The 22,754-nt window shown below is 37.8% G+C and overlaps 1 pseudogene; it reads right to left on the reverse strand.

The window, feature by feature from the left end:
- LOC107923475 (DNA-directed RNA polymerase IV subunit 1-like) overlaps positions 1 to 22,196 on the reverse strand; it is a 28,079-nt pseudogene extending 5,883 nt beyond the window's left edge.
- Positions 22,197 to 22,754: the final 558 nt, after the last annotated feature.

Genomic DNA, 22,754 nt, shown 5'->3' on the forward strand with positions numbered 1-22,754 from the left:
TACAGTACGTGAACAGTGCCGTGAACGATCGTATTCCCCAAGTACGAATCTAGCTCTGATACCAATTGTTGTGCGGAAGCGTGTAAAAGAGTAAAATTATTGTACTAAAAAATCACACTAAGTTCAATTCCCAGGAAAGAGAGGTGGATCGCAAGGATCGCTTAAGTACCAGGTCTTTCCTAGCCAGAATATCCCTCAATCGTAATTTAATAGCACAATAAATCACTACAATCACACACACAATTCATGCAGAATAATACAATAAAGAACACAAGAATTTAACGAGGTTCAGCAAATTTTGCCTACGTCCTCGGGCACTACCAAATATATTTCACTCCAAAATACAAGTGAGAATTTACAAAGAGAGAGAGAGAAAACAATGCCTTAAGTAGAGAATGGCAAGTTTGAGATACAGAATGAGAGATGGTTATGCCTATTTATAGTTGAGGTTCAGGGATCAACTTGCAAAGTCACTTTACAATTTAGGGACCATATATTGCAAATATCTCAGATTTTATTATGCCAATATCTCGATACCCATATCTTTGACTTTCCAATATTTGATACCCATATCTTTGACTTTCCAATATTTGATACCCATATCTTTGACTTTCCATTATTTGATACCCATATATTTGATTTTCCATAAATATGGATAATTCCCAATAAGTACATTATGTCACAAGACATGCATAAATATACCTTCTTAGAGTACAATATATCAAACTGTGCACCGGTCCCGATGCGAGGAACTCTTCCCCATGACAATGCATCAATGGTCCACTGAAGATCATCCGAAACTCCTTTCTTTGCAGCTTTGACAAAGGAAGCACTAGGATTCTGCCACAAATTAGATAAGGCTAAGTCGACTTTAAAAACGACATTTACTTGGCTTAAATTAAGAGCGTAAAGCTAGATATAATGATACTAACAGAAAAGCATGCTTGCATGAAAGGAGATGTGACAAACGCATGTTCTTGTCGTAGTCTCAAGCCTTTTGAGTTTAAGCCAACAAACTCCCCGGTAACAGACAGACAATCGGCGACAAGATGCAAATGCACATTTAGTATAGTTTTGCCAGTATCTGATATAGCGCTCTTCAAATTCTGCATTTAAAATAGCATGAAGCAAGTTAATTTAATGCAGTTAACCTGTAGAAACATGTGGAGTGATAACAATGACGTAATAATTACATTGAGAAAAAATTTCGATCCAGAATCTATGCCACATGCCAAGCAAAACTGATTAATATCATCTGGATGACTACGTGTCCAGTCGATCAAATCCATTATTGGAAGGCAATCATTCATAAGCATGCCCCAGAGGTTTGTTTTACTAAAACCACCTGTTACAGCTACCCTCAAGTAAAGTTCACCAGGAGAAGTCTTATGAGATTTTGAGACTTTGAATCGATCATTCCATAAAATTTGCACCTTCTTGATCTCCGGGAATCCTAAAGAGAATTTTATAAATTCAACACCAAAAGAAGATGAATGAGATTTCGAATACTAGTAAATTTGGACAAAAACGGAGAACTAGAATTACAAACCTTTTACAACTGCTTCCAGAAGAGAAGGTATCACTATGGCTTGAATCACATCCAATTCTATATGAGACTTTTTGGAAGGCTCAACAATCGTGACGGTGATACAAAACCTATCATCTTTATTTGGCATGCCAAATTGAGAACAAGACCTACCATTCAATCAAGCAAGTCAAGAAGCAAAAATAAATTCTATGAAAGAAATCAATAATGCTAGTGGACATGTTTTATCTCCAGAGCTGGCAATTTCGCTGTTTTGTTTAACAACCCCAACAGCTTCCCATGGATATACATTCTAAGGATAAGTTGGCCTAACTTAAATGGACAGATATTTTGATATTCATTGAACTATGTAAAAGATGAATTACATTGTATTAATAGTGTCAGTGAGTAGTTCTCGCAACAATGGGACATGGGTGGGGGGAACTTACTCGCTTGTAACTTGGATGTCAGGCAAATTGATTTTCCATAATTTTTTGGCATTGGCGCAGTGCATCTGGAGAGAACCAATAATAGAATGCACTGAAAGGCGCCTCCTTTTCATGGTATCCTGTAAAGTACAGTATTTTATGGGGGGACACTTGAAAGTCGAAGATTTATCATAATTAAAAATACCATTTACCTATCACATTACCTTGCACACATGAAAATGGCAAACCCAAGGATTGAAACAGTTTTCAGTTGACTTCTGCGGGGAGTAGCTATACCACAGGACACAGTTAAATCTCGAGTAATAATAAGAAAAGCATAAAACGAGAAAGGATGAGATTATAAAAGAAACAAAAACTCACGTTATTAAGACAGTAGATACAATATCCGAAAAGATCAATCTCTCCAAATAATTTTTGATTTCTAAAGCCGCATACTCGAAACAATGTCTCCCCTTTCCAAGTTTATCCGAGAAAAATAGCGTCATAATCTGGTCGGAATTCCTTCTTCTAGAACCACATTCAAGGACCCTCTGAGCAAGTTAATCAGATTAATTTCTTAGCATTCTAACATGTGCAACCATTTTTATATCAACCAACTAATTCGGGATTCACACCAGCTTGCCATCAGAAGCGAATTTAGAGTGGAATTTTTTTTGTCTCCTAATAAATGATAGTATTAGAAGTTACTATAAGTTAAAATTGCACTTTGGCCCTCCAAAATAAAAAGATTTCTATATAGTCCTTTCAAAAGCGATGAAATTATAAATACAAGATAAAATTACACTTTAACCTCACAAAAAATTTATAATTCAATTCGCCCTAACCCCCCACAAGGAACTTCTGGATTTGCCCCTGCTCACCATCCCATCAGGGCTAAAACTTTGGTGGACTGGATTGTGGTGGCACATATAACATAAAAAGAACATGGACATTGAGAAGCAAAATGTATGGAATTTGACCATAAGCACATTCAAACCATTTGCTTTTAGTTCTGAATAGTGTCAAGTTGTTCCATGGTTCTTAGGAACTATATTAGGTAGGTTTCAGCATATTACTAATTTGTATCCTTAAATTTTTCTTTAGATGAGAGACCACGATTCTTAGCAACTATATTAAAGAGAAAGAAAGAGTTCACCTTCAGGTTTAACAATGGTGAAGTTTCAAGTAGACTAATCGGTTGATCCAAAGCACTATATGCAGCCTCAGAAATGGCACAGGCAGACAATGAACCAACAGGTTAGCCACCTGTTCCATCAGGTAGGATACTGCCATGACTTCGTATTTCATTAGCAAAACTAGTTGCTGTAGATGTACCCTTATCACTACTATAGCTGAATTGAACAACCTGATCTCCATATGCATTCCTCACAGTTCCGTCATATGATGCACATAGATCACGCAAGAAGAACATAAGCCTTCGTGACAGTGTCCCAGGAAGGTCAGCATGGTCGCTGAAAGAACTGTCTCGACTAGTAACCGAATGAACAAAACATTCTAGTGGATTCAGGCCTGTCATAAAAGAACTTTCGACCACAGCATATGGGATGAAATTCGTTGCAGATTCAACAGTATCATCACCGTTCTGGGTTAAGCCCTGAGATTTTAGATCATTCCATTCAGAACATGAGAGTTTTGGAGGAAACCTGAATGATAAAGGTACAAGTGAACGTTGCAGTCCAAGACACATGCTATGCTGCACTAGCTTCAGCAGGTTACCCTTGCTCCCTGCTTTGAACGTGGTCAATAATGAATTGTCTTTATTTGCATATTTGTATGATAAATTCTGGATATCTCGAAAAAATTGCTTAAAAGAATCAACAGAAGCTTGATTAACTGGCGCTGATATTTGCTTCTCATAACACATCCGTTCAAAATCAAAACCCACAAAACCATCAATTTCTTCATTATTTCCAGCAAGGAAATCACAGTAGGAATCAACCATTAACTGCTTAAAGTTGCAAGTCAGCTCTGTTTCTTGGAGACCATAGAAGATTTCATCCATCATGTTCTTTCGTGAATTTGAATCAGAAGTTAGGTATAGGTCCAAGAGTGAAACGCTCATACCCCTCATCGATAACCACTCACAAAGAACTTCCTGAGCACCATGTAAAAAATCAAGGACCTTTCTGTTGTTCCAATAGGGTCGGAAGCGTGTAAATTATTGTACTAAAAAATCACACAAAGTTCAATTCCCAGGGAAGAGAGGTGGATCACATGGATCTCTTAAATACCAAGTCTTTCCTTAGACAGAATATCCCTTCTATAGTAATTTAATAGCACAATTAAATACTACTATTATACCCTCAAATATTGAAAGAAAAATAGGACAAGAAAGAACACAAGAGATTTAACGAGGTTCGGTAAATTATACCTACGTCCTCGGGCACTAACACCAGATGATAACTTTACTATCTCCAAAGTATTACAAACAAATAGAATTCCTTAAGAATTCTCAAATGGGAGAAGAGAGAAAACTAAGAGAGAAAGATTGGTTGGGATGAATTGAAATGAGAAATGAAAATGCCTATTTATAGTTGAGGTTTAAGGACCAAACAATAAATAACCCATTATCTCAAGGACCAAAAAAAAATTATCCCATGCCACTTTTTCAAAGTCAACTTTAGGGTGCTAAACTTGCACCACTTGGATTGTTTTCTATTAAAATTGTCTGCCATTAATCATAATGTTAACAATCTCCACCTTGAAGATTTGATTAGGATAATCACATCTTCACACACTTCCTTCAACTCCCCAAATTTGATAAAGCTATCTTTTGTAGTGCCTCCAAATGCACTCTCGAGCGCCATACACCTGAAGGTGCTCAAATTCTCAGGATGTTAATCAAGTTCAAACAATGATTAAACTTGATTGTTGTTACCACCTTGGTCATCATATCTGCGGGATTATCTGCTGTTGGAATCTTCTGAAGTAGAATTTTTCCTTTTTCAAAGACTTCCCGCACAAAGTGATATCTTATGTCGATATGCTTGGTTCTTGAATGATAGACTTGATTTTTCGCTAAATGAATAGCGCTCTGACTGTCACAATATAAACTTATGTGACTTTGAAAAACTCCTAAGTCTTTCAACAATCCATTAAGCCAAATAGCCTCCTTAACAGCTTCTGTAACTGCCATATATTCTGCCTCTGTAGTAGACACAGCTACTGTAGACTGTAAGGTAGACTTCCAACTCACTGGGGCTTTCGCAAGAGTAAACAGATACCCCGTAGTTGAACGACGTTTATCTAAATCACCAGCAAAGTCAGAATCAACATATCCAACTACAAACTGACCAAGTGATTTATCCTGTTCAAAAATTAAACCAACATCTACGGTTTTTCGAAGATACCGTAGAATCCATTTCACAACTTGCCAATGTCCTTTTCCAGGATCATGCATATACCTACTCACAACTCCAACAGCTTGTGAAATGTCAGGCCTCGTACACATCATCGCATACATCAAACTCCCAACTGCATTAGCATATGGGACTTTCGCCATATATTCTCTTTCATATTCAGTCTTCGGAGATAATTGAGCACTAAGTTTCAAATGAGAAGCAAGTGGGGTACTTACATGTTTTGTGTTTTCATTTATACCAAAACATTGTAATACCTTTTTCAGATATTGCTTCTGATTTAAACAGAGCTTGCCTCTCGGTCTATCTCTACTTATCTCCATGCAGAGAATCTTCTTGGCCTCACCTAGATTTTTCATCTCGAACTCTTGATTCAACTGAGCCTTCAGCTTATCTATCTCATTTTGGCTCTTCGAAGCGATTAACATATCATCAACATACAAGAGTAGATAAATGAAAGATCCGTCATGCAGCTTCTGCAAATATACACAATTATCATATTTGCTTCTTGTGTACTTCTGCCTTCTCATAAAGCTATCAAATCGCTTGTACCACTGCCTCGGGGATTGCTTCAATCCATATAGCGATTTGTTCAGCTTACAAACCCAATTTCTACCACCAGCATCTGTGTATCCTTCGGGCTGAATCATATAGATCTCCTCTTCTAACTCACCATGCAAGAAAGCCGTCTTAACATCAAGTTGAGCTAGTTCCAAATTCAACTGTGCTATCAAGGCCAACAAAATTCTAATGGAGGAATGCTTCACAACAGGGGAAAATACATCATTGTAGTCAATTCCCTCCTTCTGAGCGTAGCCTTTAGCTACCAATCTTGCTTTGTAGCGAATATCCTTCTTGCTAGGAGATCCATCTTTCTTTGCGAATACCCACTTGCATCCGATTGCCCTTTTACCTTTCGGTAATTGCGCCAATTCCCAAGTATTGTTCTTCAGGAGAGACTGCATTTCTTCATCTATGGCGCTTTTCCATTTATCACTTTCTAAGCTTTGCATTGCTTCTTGATAAGTGATAGGAATATCATCAACAACGGGAAGGGCGTAGGCTACCATATCAGTAAATCGAGCAGGTTTACGAATTTCTCTCCGTGGCCTTGCAACTGCAACTGGTTCTAGTGTACTTAGTGGTTCTTGGGTCAGAACCTCTTCAACCTCTAATTCCTCCATTGTGGCTGGAGAATTAGACTTATTAACTGGGCAAATCCCCATCTGCTCAAACTCCACCTGTTTTGGAGTACACTCCACCTGCTGTGGAGTATTGCTCGTCTGAATATCTTTATCTGCTATCTTTTTCAATGTGGCAGATTCATCAAAGGTAACATCTCTGTTACAGATCATTTTCTTTGTGCTTAAACACCAAAGACGAAATCCCTTCACTCCAGAAGTGATTCCCAAAAAGAGAGCTTTCTTTGCCCTCGGATCTAACTTTGACTCCTTCACATGGTAATATGCAGTGGATCCAAACACATGTAAGGAATCATAATCTGTAGCCGGTTTTCCAGACCATACCTCCATAGGAGTTTTTCTTTCTAATGCAGATGATGGCAAACGATTAACAAGATGGCCAGCGTATGTCACTGCCTCAGCCCAAAATTGCTTGCCCAACCCAGCATTGGACAACATACATCGAACTTTCTCCAGCAATGTTCGATTCATACGCTCTGCCAATCCATTCTGCTGTGGTGTATCCCTAACTGTGAAGTGTCGAACAATACCATACTCTTGGCACACATCGAAGAACGGATCACTTTTATATTCCCCTCCATTGTCCATCCTAAGTCGCTTGATTTTCTCGCCAGTCTGGTTTTCGATCATAGTTTTCCATTTAAGAAAAACTCTAAGCACTTCATCCTTAGTTCTCATGGTATACACCCAAACTCTTCTGGAAAAGTCATCAACAAAAGTAACAAAGTAGTGTTTTCCTCCCAATGAAGGTGTCTTGGAAGGCCCCCACACATCTGAGTGAACATATTCCAAAATACCTTTTGTATTATGGATAGCAGTACCGAATTTCACTCTCTTTTTCTTTCCCAGAACACAATGCTTGCAAAATTTTAATTTGCAAGCCTTTGCACCTTTCAACAATCCTTGCTTTGCCAGAATTTGCAAGGATTTTTCGCTGGCATGTCCCAACTTCATATGCCACAACTGCATTGAGTCCAATTCTTTGTTACTGGAAGCTATAGCGACTGCTCCAATAACTGTACTACCTTGGTAGTAATACAAGTTATTTTTCCTGATGCCCTTCAATATCACAAGTGCGCCAGATGTCACTTTCAATATCCCATCTCTCATAGTAACAACTGAACCATTGGATTCCAAGGCTCCCAATGAGATGGGATTTTTCTTCAAACTGGGCACGTACGGAACATCAGTCAGAATTCTGGTTGATCCATCTTGATTCTTTAATTGGATTGAACCTATCCCAACAGTTTTACAGGCATTGTCATTGCCCATATAAACAACTCCTCCATTTAGTTCTACTAAATCAGAGAACCACTCCCGGTTAGGGGACATATGAAAGGTACAACCCGAATCTAATATCCACTCATCTGAATGGAACGACGATGATGATGCAACCAGTGATAGTTCAGAGTCACTAGTATCATGCTTTGCAACACAAGCATCTACAGCAGTTTTTCCCTTATTCTTCAGCTTTGGACAATTTTTCTTCTAGTGGCCTTTCTCATGACAAAAGGCACATTCATCTTTTCCGAGTCTGGACTTTGACTTTGATCTCCCCTTTTGAGTTTTCTTCTGAGTGTATGAACGACCTCGGACTACTAAAGCTTCTGTATCTCTGATTGAGTTTTTCTGTTTGTCCTTCTTTCTCTGTTCATAACTGTATAAGGCCGCACAGACTTCGCTCAGAGATATATCACTCCTGCCATGAAGTAGAGTAGTTTCTAGGAACTCAAACTCCTCAGGAAGTGACCCCAACAGCATCAAAGCCAAATCTTCATCTTTGAATGTCTCATCCATATTCAGCAAATCAGTGACTAACTGATTAAATTTGGTGATGTGATCATTCATTGTGGTACTTGGGACGTATGTGAAGCGAAACAGTCTTTTCTTCAAGTGGAGCTTATTTTGACTGTTTTTCTTCAAAAATTTTTCTTCAAATGCCACCCACAACTTATTTGCAGAAGTCTCCTTTGAAAAAACATACCTCTGCTCTCGAGAAAGGCATGATCGAATTGTGCCACATGCCAACCGATTGATCGCCTTCCAATCTTTCTCCTGTACATCATCTGGTTTCTCTTCATCAATGGCAATGTCTAGACCCTGCTGAAAAAGGGCATCTAGAACCTCACTTTGCCACATACCAAAATGGCCCGTGCCATCAAAGATCTCCACAGCTAATCTTGCATTTGCAATTGTCGGTCTTGTCTACATGGACGATGTTGAAGCTCCTACACCGACCGTTTTCTCCATAATCTTTCAATATACCTAAGGAAATCTTTTCTGATATGGAAGATCAGTTTAAACTGCAACCACAGAGCATACTACGATTAACCTTCGGCTCTGATACCACTTGTTGTTCCAATAGGGTCGGAAGCGTGTAAATTATTGTACTAAAAAATCACACAAAGTTTAATTCCCAGGGAAGAGAGGTGGATCACATGGATCTCTTAAATACCAAGTCTTTCCTTAGACAGAATATCCCTTCTATAGTAATTTAATATCACAATTAAATACTACTATTATACCCTCAAATATTGAAAGAAAAATAGGATAAGAAAGAACACAAGAGATTTAACGAGATTCGGTAAATTATACCTACGTCCTCGGGCACTAACACCAGATGATAACTTTACTATCTCCAAAGTATTACAAACAAATAGAATTCCTTAAGAATTCTCAAATGGGAGAAGAGAGAAAACTAAGAGAGAAAGATTGGTTGGGATGAATTGAAATGAGAAATGAGAAGGCCTATTTATAGTTGAGGTTTAAGGACCAAACAATAAATAGCCCATTATCTCAAGGACCAAAAAAAAATTATCCCATGCCACTTTTTCAAAGTCAACTTTAGGGTGCTAAACTTGCACCACTTGGATTGTTTTCCATTAAAATTGTCTGCCATTAATCATAATGTTAACACTTTCCTCGACAATTTTTAATAAGACTTTCAAAAAGGTTGCCATCAGCATTTCGGAACCAAGAAGATCCCTCGGATGAAGTTATAAGCTCCCCATTACGGATAACAACATCACTTGGAGCAAAACCATAATCCAATTCGGGAGGAAAGAGCATGCTGAATAACTGCTTTCCAGTCCAAACAGGATTACTCAATAAAGGAGCTTTGATAATTGCTGGCTGTTGGATCTAAGTGCTACAGCAGCAAGCTTCAACAGAATGCTTGTCGAGCAAGTCTCGTGACTTGCAGCAGAAACAAAGCAGAAAACTCAAATAGATTTTGAAGCAAAACTAAAAATGGAGAGCATATGGATGAAAACTTGTTGAATTCATTCAAAAAACTGAATATGGCTCAAAGCCAATACATAAACAAGCTTACAACTTGACAAAACAGTAGGTTAACCTAAACGTCACCTACTACCACTAACAAACTTAGTAACTTGAGCTAATTAACTTGTACAAATCAACAAAGCTGATTAATCAGCTCAATCACCATCAGTTTTACATCAAATATAAACCTAACATAGTTGAAATACAACTAAGTTACATTGCATTAACTTAAAAATACAAAATAAGTGAAAACACAGCTTGCTGGCTTGATGAACTTGCAGCTTCTGCATGTAGTGCCCTCGACAGTCTTGGTTGCTGCATGCTGACCATTGCTTCAACACTCCTCCTTGGTTAGCATGTTGCAAACTCCCATATTAGTTCTTAGGTGTTGAAACTTGGAAACACTGAGTGTCTTTGTCAAAATGTCAGCAGTTTGCTCTTCAGAACTACAATGAACTAATTTGATAACATGAGCTTGCTCCATTTCTCGAACTGCATGAAGTTTGATGTTGAAATGCTTGGTCCTTCCATGAAAGACAGGGTTCTTTGCAATTGCAACAGCAAATAGGTTGTCACACATTATCTTTGTTGCTTCCTTTTGCTCATGGTTAAGATCAGCTAAGATTTTTCTAAGCCATATGGCTTGATTAACTGCTGCAGCAGCAGCTATATATTCAGCCTTTGCAGTAGATTGTGCTACTACTGCCTGTTTCTTTGAACTCCAGCAAATCATACCAGAGCCTAGGTTGAATGCATAACCTGTTGTGCTCTTCATATCATCCAAAGAACCTGCCCAATCACTATCACAATAGGCAACTAACTTTAAGTTCTCAGCCTTGGTAAATTGCATTCCATAGGACAAAGTTCCCTTGATGTATCTTAGAACTCTTTTTGCAGCTCTAAAGTGACTTTCATTTGAGCAATGCATGAACCTTGAGAGTAGACTCACAGCATACATTATATCAGGTCTGGTAGCAGTCAAATACAACAAACATCCAACTAGACTTCGATAGGTTGTTTCACAGACCTTTTCATGCTTATCTTGGCTCGAGAGTTTTTCTCCAACAGCAATTGGTGTGCTGGTTGCTTTGCAATTCTCCATTGAGAATTTGTTGAGAACCTTCATAGCAAAGGTCTTTTGACTAAGCCAAATTCCATTTTCAGCTTGAGTTACTTCCATGCCTAAGAAGTAAGACATCAATCCCAAGTCAGACATCTCAAAGTGCTGTTGCATTTTAGCTTTAAAGCTGCTAAGCATCTCTCGATCTCCTCCTGTCACCAGTAAGTCATTGACATATATTGACACAATGAGCTGAATTTCAGTACTAGTCAATTTAACATAGAGAGTTGGCTCACTTAGACTTCTCTCGAATCCCAAACTGGTCAGATATCCATCAATTCTGCTATACCAGGCCCTTGGAGCCTGTTTCAAGCCATACAAGGCTTTGTTGAGTTTGTACACCATTTCTTCCTTGCCAGACACCTTGAAACCTTGAGGTTGCTCCACATAAATCTCCTCTTCAAGGAATCCATTCAGAAATGCTGATTTTACATCAAGTTGGTGTATCAGCCACTGTTTTTGTGCTGCTAAGGCAACTAGTAGTCTGATGGTGTCTAGTCTGGCCACTGGTGCAAAGGTTTCCAGGTAGTCTGATCCATACCTTTGACTGAAGCCTTTCACAACCAATCTAGCCTTTAACTTGTTTAGGCTACCATTAGCATTGTTCTTGACTCGATAAACCCATTTGACACCAATAATCTTCCTGTTTGTTGGTCTATCAACCAGACTCCAGGTCTGATTCTTTTCAATCATCCTGATTTCTTCAATCATTGCTTGCTTCCAGTCCTCCTGGCTTTCTGCTTCTTCAAAGCAACTTGGTTCAACAGTAGCCACTTGTGCTCTTTCATAAACATCAGCCAGTGATCGAGTGCCTCTGATTAGAACATCATCTACATCTATTTCAGGTGTGTTTTCATCACTTTCACTTTGGTCCAATGCCAGATCTTCAGCCACTGCCTCTGGTTCAGCCTTCTCCCAATTCCAGTGTCCTTTTTCATTAAAAACAACATCCCTGCTAACCAATATCTTGTTTGTAGCAGGTTCTAGGATTCTGTAGCCCTTTTTAACCAAGCTATAGCCGATCAGGATCCCTGCTTGAGCTCTTTTATCTAGCTTGCTTCTCTTCTCAGCTGGAACTTGAGTGTAGCACAGACAACCAAAGGTTCTGAGATGAGCCAGTGATGGCTTAAACCCAAACCAGGCTTCAAATGGAGTCTTCTCAGCCAGAGCCTTGGTTGGGAGCCTGTTTTGGAGATAAACTGCTGTGTTAACAGCTTCAGCCCACAGAGTTTTGGGTAAATTCTTCTCAAACAGAAGACATCTTGCCATGTTCATCAAGCTTCTGTTTTTCCTTTCACTGACCCCATTCTGTTGGGGTGTATACACATTAGTCAACTGGTGTTTGATACCTGCTTCTTCACAGTAGGCTTGGAACTGAGCTGAGGTGTACTCAGTTCCATTATCTGACCTCATTGCTCTAAGTTTGCAACCAAACTCAGTTTCAACAGCAGCTTTATACTTTAGGAACACAGATAGAACTTCTGATTTCTGTTTTAGAAAATAAATCCAGCAGTATCTTGTAAAGTCATCAATAAATAGAATAAAGTACCTGCTTCCTTTGAGAGACTCAGTCTTCATTGGTCCACACACATTTGTATGCACAAGCTGGAGCTTCTCTGATGCTCTCCATGTTGTGCTTGTTGGAAATGGCAATCTTGCCAATTTTCCTTGCTGACATATCTCACAAAGCTCATCATTCTTCACTGAATCGATGAAATTTTCTGCCAGACCTTCATTGACCATGCGGGCTATGGATTTGTAGTTTGTATGTCCAAGCCTCTGATGCCAGAGTCTAGAGTCATCAGTGGAGGCTATGCAGGCTGAATGTAAGTCATTTGGCCAGTCTACTTCAAAACATTTATCAGTCATGGTGACTGTTATGAGGTTTGATCCAGTTGGATAAAAATTTGACATTCTTTCTCCTTGAACACAACTGAGTAACCTTTCTCAAGTAGTTGAGTTATACTGAGAAGGCTCCTATCGATTTCAGGTACCAAAAGTACATTTGAAATGATTTTGCCACCTGTAGAGGTATGAATCAGCACATCTCCTCTTCCTTCAGCATTAATCAACTGACCATTTCCAATTTTTACCTTGGTTTTGCAGGTTCTGTCCAGGGTTTTGAAGATAGTTGCATCTGGTGACATGTGGTTTGTGCACCCACTGTCTAGAAGCCAGCCCTTTGAACCCTTCTTCTGATTTGCTGCACATGACACAGCAAAAACATGTTCTTCTTGATCACTGCTTTCTTCAGCTACTCGAGCTTCTACCTTTTGTTGCTGAAATTGATTCTGTCTTGGTTTGCTTCTATTCTTGCAAACTTTTTCAACATGGCCTTTTTTCTTGCAGTGTTGGCATACTGCATCTGGTCTAAACCAGCATCTATCTTCTGGATGACCAGCTCTTTTACAATGTCTGCAGAGTTGGTCACTGCTCCTAGCAGCATCAGTGATACGAGTCACAAAAGCCCAAATTCTTGAAGGCGAGGCCCAATAAGCAAATTCCCAGCCCAATCAAGAAATCCATCCATACTTAGTTGAAAATCAGGCCAAATTGTCAAAGTGGCCCAAGTTGTAAAGTTTTATTTTTATTTTTATTTATTTATTTATTTATTTACTTAGTTTAAATTTTTATGTCAATATTCAGTCCAAGAGTCCCAGATAAAATGACCTTTGACCGAATTTCCATATTAAAATAATTAGGAGTTTTTTTTATTTTATTTTAGTTTTCTAATTAGATTAGGACTAGTTATAAGGCCTATTTAAAGGCATGGCTGTCCACCTTGTTAAACACTTATCATTATTATTAAAATTTCAGATTTGTTGAGAGCAGAATTTTCTTTGAGTTCTTCAAGGATTTTCTCTTGAGTTTTCTTTAGAAGTTGTTTTAACAATCTTTTTGATTGTGGGAGCCATCTTCAACCTTCTTCTTGCCATTGATATTCTTTGGAGGGGAGATTAGAGCCGTTTGAAGGGAGTTGTGAGATCTTTCGAGATTTCAAGGCTTCTTAGGACTTATCTTTTAATTTCTTACTGTCAATTCTTTCTTTATTTCTACTTGTGCTGAATCATTATCTAATCTATTTTCTGTTCTTATTGTGTTTTCAGCCTTTTTCTATCTTAAGGAATCAGCCCAAAAATCCCCAATTTCTAGGGTTTTTCCATACTCTTTTTGGGTGAAATTAGATTGTCAAAATTTGGGGAAAACTATCTTGGTGTTCAATTGGGCAGAATCACAATCTCCTTGAGGGTTTCAAGAACCCTAACACTTATTTCTATTCTCAATTTGATTCTTTGCTGATTTGGGGATTTTATTTTAGATCTAAAAATTCAAAAATCTAATCTTTTAATTTTCTGTTTCGTTTCAGATCTAATTGTTTAGGGTTTTCATAGGAGTTTCTCGTGACTTGGCAACTCGATCTTGGTCCGCGCACAACCCCGTATCATTTGGTATCAGATTTTGGGCGTTTTGGGTGTTCTTGGTTGATTTCTAAACTGATCTCTATTTTTTAAATTACAAACAGCAGTTTTACCCAGAAAAATTTTCGAAAAAAATTCATTTGAGTGGGTAAACGTTTTCTGATTGATCTGAAATTTTACATACATATTTTTGGCACTGTTATTGAATATACAAAATATTTCCCGCAAAAAAATAAGTCGAAAAAGTCAAAAAATTGAAAAAAGACGAAATCTAATAAAAAATTAAAAAAATATTCAGCGGGTTGAATTTGGTGCCCAAATTTTCCAGATCAAAAATTAAATATATAAGGACACTCCAGATTTAATTTCGTGATTTTTGGAGATCGGGAACACCTCGAACGAAGTTGTCAAGTTACTCCGCAGTTTTTCGGGTTTTCTGTTTTCAGCAATTTTTATTGATTCTTAGCTGTAGGTTTTCATTTGTTTACCTTTATTCTTCCTTTACGTTATCTAACACCTTCTTGTTTCTTGTGTTAGTAGGATTTAAACGTGTGCACAACTTCTTCCTCGGTGCAACACGAATCAATTGGTGTCTCGTCAGTTTTTGGCATCCTAGTGCAAATTAGGATTCTTTGGTAGTTTGGTTCACACTCTCTAATTGGTTGATATAAACTCTGATAAAGAACTCACAAGATTGAATTCGACCTCATTGAGAATTTGAATTTTCTTTTTGAGTGATTAATGGTGAGGTTTGCTAACTTTTATTTTTGAGTGTTGAGTGTTTATTTTTTACAGGTTTTGAAGATGTCTAAAGGTGATAATAATGATGCACTTATGAAAGTCCAACAACAGTTAGATGGACATACTGCTGCAATCACACAAATAAATGCTACACTTCAAGCATTGAATACTACTTTGAATGAGGTACGAGTGAATCAAAAACATCAATATCGAGATCCAATTAAGGAAGATAGGGATAACCAACCCCAAAGGCGCGGCCCTCGACGTGTCACTAGAATGGATGATGATTTTCATGATCGTGGACAATCATCTTTGGCAAAACCAAGGAGCGAGCAGCAACGAGAACATCTCTTTCATACTCGCTGCCATGTACAAGGTAAGCTTTGTAGAGTTATTATTGATGGTGAAAGTTGCTCGAACATAGCCAGCACGACGATGGTGGAAAAGCTTTGCTTAACCACTACCAAGCATCCACAACCTTATCAACTACAAGGGCTTAGCAACGAAAGCCAATTTAAGGTCACTCAACAAGTGCGCATCGCCTTTTCTATCGGTAAATATCAAGACGAAGTCGTGTGCGACGTAGTACCTATTCAAGCCTGCCATTTGTTGCTAGGAGAACCATGGCAACTGGATCGAAAAGTCACTCACGATGGTCGTACCAATAGGTATTCTTTCAAGCATCAAGGAAAGAAACTCACCTTAGTGCCGCTCACTCCGGAACAAGTCCATGAGGACCAAATCAAACTGAAAAATTCTGTTAAAACAAGTGAGGAAAAAGAAAAAGAGAATGAAAAAGAGCAAAAAGAGATTGAGAGTGAAAAAGAAATTGAAGAAAGAAGAGAAAATGAATTAGAAAAAGAAACAAAAGAAAAAGACGTGGAAAGGGTAGTGAGGAATGTTTCCACTAACCAAGATATGAATTTTTCTTGTGTTGCTACTTTTCAGGTTCCCGAAAGATCGAAAGATAACTTTCAACTTCAATACCTCTCAAATGAAAGACGCTTTCATACAATCAACTTAGGCAAAGATGAAATCACACTACATGATCCCGAAGGTAAGCGAGGTAAGGAAATTTTAGAAACCGAGTCCAGTGCAGATTTGAAAATTATTGATAAAACTTTTGGTGACTTAGTTCTTAAAAGATCCCCTCATTTTGATCCGATTAATTGTTACTCTTCGATTGTGGTTGATAAAGTCATTACGAAAAGAAGCGTGATTTGTTATTCTCTTGATTTACCTTGTGTAAAATCCTCGAATTTGTCCAAATCTGTTTTGGAGAATAAGGTAACGAAATTTTCCAAATTTGTTTTCAATTTATATTCGTGCCTTAAACAGTTTATGTGGTTGTACATGAAGTTTGAGTTCCATTTGACAAAGGTTAACTCAACAACGGAGATTCGACTACACTATGCCCCCGATGAGCGAAGGTTTGTTTTAAATGAAAAAGGTAAAATCGACCCTTATTCTTCTGCTTATCGAGGTAAGATGCTTGAAACCTTTGAAACACTTTTGTACTCCTCGGATAGTGATAAAGATCGTGTTGATGAACACTTAGATCGAAACGTGCTTGACTGTCCTATTTTATTTATTGATGATCTATCTGTTTTGATGGTTGATAAAAAGATTCTTGTTTTTGATAATGCATGTGTGAGTGAATCTATAGACCGTCGATTAATGCATGGTATGATTATGCAACTCTGTGAACCATGTGAATCTTTTCAAATACCTACTTGTGACGATTATGTTTACCATTTGATTTATTACTCGCAATTTATTCATGGTTTGTGGGAACAATGTGAGACGACTGAATGCCTTAAAACATGTCCATCTTTGTTTCAAATATTTGACGAGGCAGTGGTGAGTAAATTAGATTGTTTGCATGGTAATCTGAATCTGTCCATTCACATACGTTATACCTGTTCTGTTATGCTTATGATTGGACTACAAGCTTGTTTCCGTTGCTATTTACTATCTCATGGCTATTCTTTTCAGTGGACTCAATTGCCATTAGTCCCGTTCGATAGAGGAAAGTCGAGTTCATTTGATTTTTCAGATTCGAGGACGAATCTTTTTGAGGAAGGGGGGAATGATACGAGTCACAAAAGCCCAAATTCTTGAAGGCGAGGCCCAATAAGCAAATTCCCAGCCCAATCAAGAAATCCATCCATACTTAGTTGAAAATCAGGCCAAATTGTCAAAGTGGCCCAAGTTGTAAAGTTTTATTTTTATTTTTATTTATTTATTTATTTATTTACTTAGTTTAAATTTTTATGTCAATATTCAGTCCAAGAGTCCCAGATAAAATGACCTTTGACCGAATTTCCATATTAAAATAATTAGGAGTTTTTTTTATTTTATTTTAGTTTTCTAATTAGATTAGGACTAGTTATAAGGCCTATTTAAAGGCATGGCTGTCCACCTTGTTAAACACTTATCATTATTATTAAAATTTCAGATTTGTTGAGAGCAGAATTTTCTTTGAGTTCTTCAAGGATTTTCTCTTGAGTTTTCTTTAGAAGTTGTTTTAACAATCTTTTTGATTGTGGGAGCCATCTTCAACCTTCTTCTTGCCATTGATATTCTTTGGAGGGGAGATTAGAGCCGTTTGAAGGGAGTTGTGAGATCTTTCGAGATTTCAAGGCTTCTTAGGACTTATCTTTTAATTTCTTACTGTCAATTCTTTCTTTATTTCTACTTGTGCTGAATCATTATCTAATCTATTTTCTGTTCTTATTGTGTTTTCAGCCTTTTTCTATCTTAAGGAATCAGCCCAAAAATCCCCAATTTCTAGGGTTTTTCCATACTCTTTTTGGGTGAAATTAGATTGTCAAAATTTGGGGAAAACTATCTTGGTGTTCAATTGGGCAGAATCACAATCTCCTTGAGGGTTTCAAGAACCCTAACACTTATTTCTATTCTCAATTTGATTCTTTGCTGATTTGGGGATTTTATTTTAGATCTAAAAATTCAAAAATCTAATCTTTTAATTTTCTGTTTCGTTTCAGATCTAATTGTTTAGGGTTTTCATAGGAGTTTCTCGTGACTTGGCAACTCGATCTTGGTCCGCGCATAACCCCGTATCAATCAGGCTTAGGCCTGTTTTTCCAGAACTTTTTGCCTTTGTGAGTTTTGATGCTCGAGGCTTCTTTGGCTTGAAAAGCCCCTTCCTGGTGCTCCTCTTGTCTGCTGGCTCTTCTTTGCTCTTGTGCATACAAGGCATTGATTAGCTCAGTTAAGGAGATAGTTGTCAAGTCCCTTGAGTCTTCGAGGGATGAAATTTTAGCTTCATACCTCTCTGGTAGAGTGGACATGACTTTCTCAACTATTCTAGCTTCACTGAATTGCTCTCCTAGGAGCCTTATGCTGTTTACAACAGCCATAATCCGATCTGAGTACTGCTTAACTATTTCTTCCTCTTTCATTTTGAGATTTTCGAAATCTCTTCTCAAGTTGAGCAGCTGTTGTTGCCTTGTTCTCTCAGTCCCCTGAAATTCTTCTTTCAGCTTGTCCCAAGCCTCCTTTGGTGTTTCACAGGCCATGATCCTCATAAAGATCACATCTGTCACTCAATTCTGTATGCATGACATGGCCTTGTGCCTTTTTGTTCTTTCATCAGTGTGTTGCCTTATTTGAGCAACTGTTGGATTAGCTCGAAGAGGTGCTGGCTCAGCATCTGAGTTAACAACTTCCCATAGGTCGAATGCCTGCAGGTAAGTCCTCATCTTAACTGCCCAAATGTTGAAGCCCTCTCCATTGAAGACAGGTGGTGAAGCTGGTGAAAAACCTGATGATGCCATGGTTTTGATACTGAACTACAACAGGTCCTCTAAGAATATGGCTCTAGATACCAATTGTTGGATCTAAGTGCTACAGCAGCAAGCTTCAACAGAATGCTTGTTGAGCAAGTCTCGTGACTTGCAGCAGAAACAAAGCAGAAAACTCAAATAGATTTTGAAGCAAAACTAAAAATGGAGAGCATATGGATGAAAACTTGTTGAATTCATTCAAAAAACTGAATATGGCTCAAAGCCAATACATAAACAAGCTTACAACTTGACAAAACAGTAGGTTAACCTAAACTTCACCTACTACCACTAACAAACTTAGTAACTTGAGCTAATTAACTTGTACAAATCAACAAAGCTGATTAATCAGCGCAATCACCATCAGTTTTACATCAAATATAAACCTAACATAGTTGAAATACAACTAAGTTACATTGCATTAACTTAAAAATACAAAATAAGTGAAAACACAGCTTGCTGGCTTGATGAACTTGCAGCTTCTGCATGTAGTGCCCTCGACAGTCTTGGTTGCTGCATGCTGACCATTGCTTCAACACTGGCGATGGTGAATGATTGGGACAGAACATTTCAAGCTGTTGCATTTCGTACAAGTTCAAGAGAACCCCATCACCATTGACCAAATAAGCAGCTGATAAACTATCATGACTCGGTGAAAGTAGATTTCGACCATTTTGGCCATTAATTAGCTGCTTATTCAAAGAAACAAGCTCGCTGAGCTCAACCCTTGTGTTGATGGACTGAGGAACATAGCCATGGAGGCAATCACCGTCAAAATCTCTACGAAAAGGGGAACAAATAAGGGGGTTTATAGAAACAGAGGAACTCACAGGTAGAACTTTGACAGACAGAGCAATGAAAGAGTGCTGATGTATAGAAGGAGGTCTGTTTATAAGCACGATATCCCCATTATTTAGGGGCCTATAGATGATGTCCCCCAGTCGGATCTTTTCATTATGATGAATTCTAACTAATGTACCTTCTCTCCTAATGCAAATCTCACCCTTCTCGAGAATACGCAAATTACAACAAGCTTTCAATCTTTCCTCGTTCCACTTGTTCAGTTGCTCAGCAATTTGCAACCTCTCTGCAACAGGACATGGTATACCAATTTCCGATAGTTTAAGATTTGGATTTCCGGTAAGAACCATGCGGAAGCAATGGTCATTTCGCTTTCCAAGAAGAACGTTTTTCATGTATCTTAAACCAGACATGTTAGAAACAGGATCTTTATTCCTTGTCAGGGCAAGGATAAGTTCATTATCTTCATTTGATGGCTTCTCCTGGAACAGCTGCACAATGAATGTAACCACAGAGATGGAGCATAAGATTCCACGAAAGTTGAACCAAATACAAAAAAGAAAACAAGGCACTGTAACTTGCCTTTGAAATTTTTAGGCATTCCAATACATGGGAACTCAATTCATTAGCTACTCCTCGGAAATCAACCAGTCTCTTGTAAAGCCTAGTTCTCTCATCCTACAACAAAATCATTAACCAGAAAAATAAGTAAAACTGAAAAGAAAACAGATATAATACACATAATCATATAAACCATCCACATTAACCAAGGTTATTTTAGCATGTAAAACAGAATGTTCAAAGTAAAGATGCTTACAAAGATCAAGCGCTGTGAATTAGAAGATCTATGCGTGATTTCTGTCACTCGATGACTATTGGGTGTCACAGGAAAGCAATTGAGGAAAATAGAGTCCACATTCTGAATGAACTTTTTAATGAACTCTGGATCAACATCCTTCAATAAATAATGAACCTGAAAACCATCAAGCAATATGCACCCATCAATGTGGTTAAAAAAAAGGGATTGTTAACATGAAGGGGGAAGCAACACCAACACCACAATGTAGTTAACAAAAGAAGCACAATAAATGTTCAAGGTTGGCAAATACCAATGCCAACAACGCGATATAGATAACAAAAGAAGCACCGTAAAACAGTGAATTGGAAAAGAAAATGCTACCTTTGCATGTGATAGGACCCTTCTACGTGGTTTCATCAAGCCATCTTCTTCTTGTTGTTGATCTTTTGGAATAAAATCCCAATAATCAGCAGGTAAGGCTTGCCTTCCTCTCTTTCGGACCATCATTAAAGAATCTTCACTTACCTCTACCACAATTGTGCTTTTTTTGGAAAGCTCTTTAGAGGATATCTTGAATGTCATCGGTGGATACCAATCAATTGAGTTCCCCTGTCGACCAGAAATAATTAGTAAAAGAATAAAAGGTAAAAGAAAAAAAGGATTAAGAGCACAAGAAGCCAGACAAACTTACAACACAATATTTACACCCCTTGCGTTGACGTAGTTTGGATGCCGACTTATCTCCCTGGTACATGCATGACAATGAAAACATCAACACTAAGAAAGTAAACAAGCCAGTATGGACAATATGATATTACATGACAATATGATGATCTGTTTAAGAAGGTGTGAGGTATGCAACCTTTATCAATAGATCTTTGCGAATTGATTTACATCCAGGGCAAATCTTATTTAATATCTGCACAACTTCTGATAGATAATATGGATTGATTATTGGGTACGGAAATTTAATAACCCCAAAATGACCTAAGAAGACAAATGGAAACAAACCGGTGAGTTTTCAATAGCTATATAATGAAACAAAACTTAAACAGACATGGATATCATTTAAAGTTTTAAATTTGCCATTCACCTTCACAATGTCCCAAATCTCTGGCGTCACAGGTGGTGCAATGATTCCTCAAATTTGGGAACCCCAGCTTAGGGTCAGACACCTGACTTGATGCAACAATTTCCATGACTGACATCTTCTCCTGTCACAGAATCCGAACAGAGCAATGACGTCCCAAGTTGTTAAGAGGAAGGGAAATACTAACAATAATTTAAGGGAAGTGCTACATGATTGTTAAGTTGCCATGTCTGAAACAATCTTAAAAACCGAAAAAAGTAAGAAACAGTGACTAGAAAAAATATAAAAAATCATAGCTGAATAAGAATATAAATTCAATTCAAATATTATCACAAAAAAATCAGACTCGCCTTCCTTAAAGTTTATCGTACAGCAGGTGTGGATTGGTTCTACTAAATCACTCAACTCAATCGTTTTATTAACAATTCCAACATAGAGGTAAACAAATAAATAAAAACAGCAATGAAGTATACTTACATTATCTTCATCACCCGATACATTAAACTTTATGCCAGTCATAGTGGCAGCTAGCACTTCTTGCTCTTCAGACAAGTCCGTTTCAATGGAGGTCATCGGCTTTGACTTCATGTGATCAATCAAACAACCGATATGGGATGCCCTAAAGCCTTAAACTGAAGATTGATATAAACTACAAAGAGAAAAACATGATGATTAAACACTTGAATTACAATAATTAGGGTTTAAAAACATAACGGCCATTTGAAAGACATAATAAAGGTAAAATAGCGGGCACTACAACATGCACCAGAAAGGGATAACGTGATCCATTACCAAACCAAAATCGGTAAGAGATATCAAGCTCATAGAATGTTAAATTCATCCGCTAAAACATAATAAATACGAAAATGCCTGGAGGATAATCTCAGTAAACTTTACTAGAATGCGTTAATTAAACACAACAAGCAATAAATGGATTCGAAAAAACCAAGTACTAGTGCCAAGCCGAAAAGCATGCATTACATCATAAAACTCCATATACCTCTATGCATTTAATAGCTATGTTTCCTATCCTAGTCTTGTTTACTTAACAAATACATCGAACAAAGCCTGATATATTGGAATAAGCATAAAATAAGAATCTAAACCGCTAGTTATAGCCGTTGTAACGACTGACAATTAAATAAGTCTACTGATCAAATT

This window comes from Gossypium hirsutum, chromosome A11 (genome assembly GCF_007990345.1).
Source record: "Gossypium hirsutum isolate 1008001.06 chromosome A11, Gossypium_hirsutum_v2.1, whole genome shotgun sequence".
In the NCBI taxonomy this organism is placed as follows: Eukaryota; Viridiplantae; Streptophyta; class Magnoliopsida; order Malvales; family Malvaceae; genus Gossypium; species Gossypium hirsutum.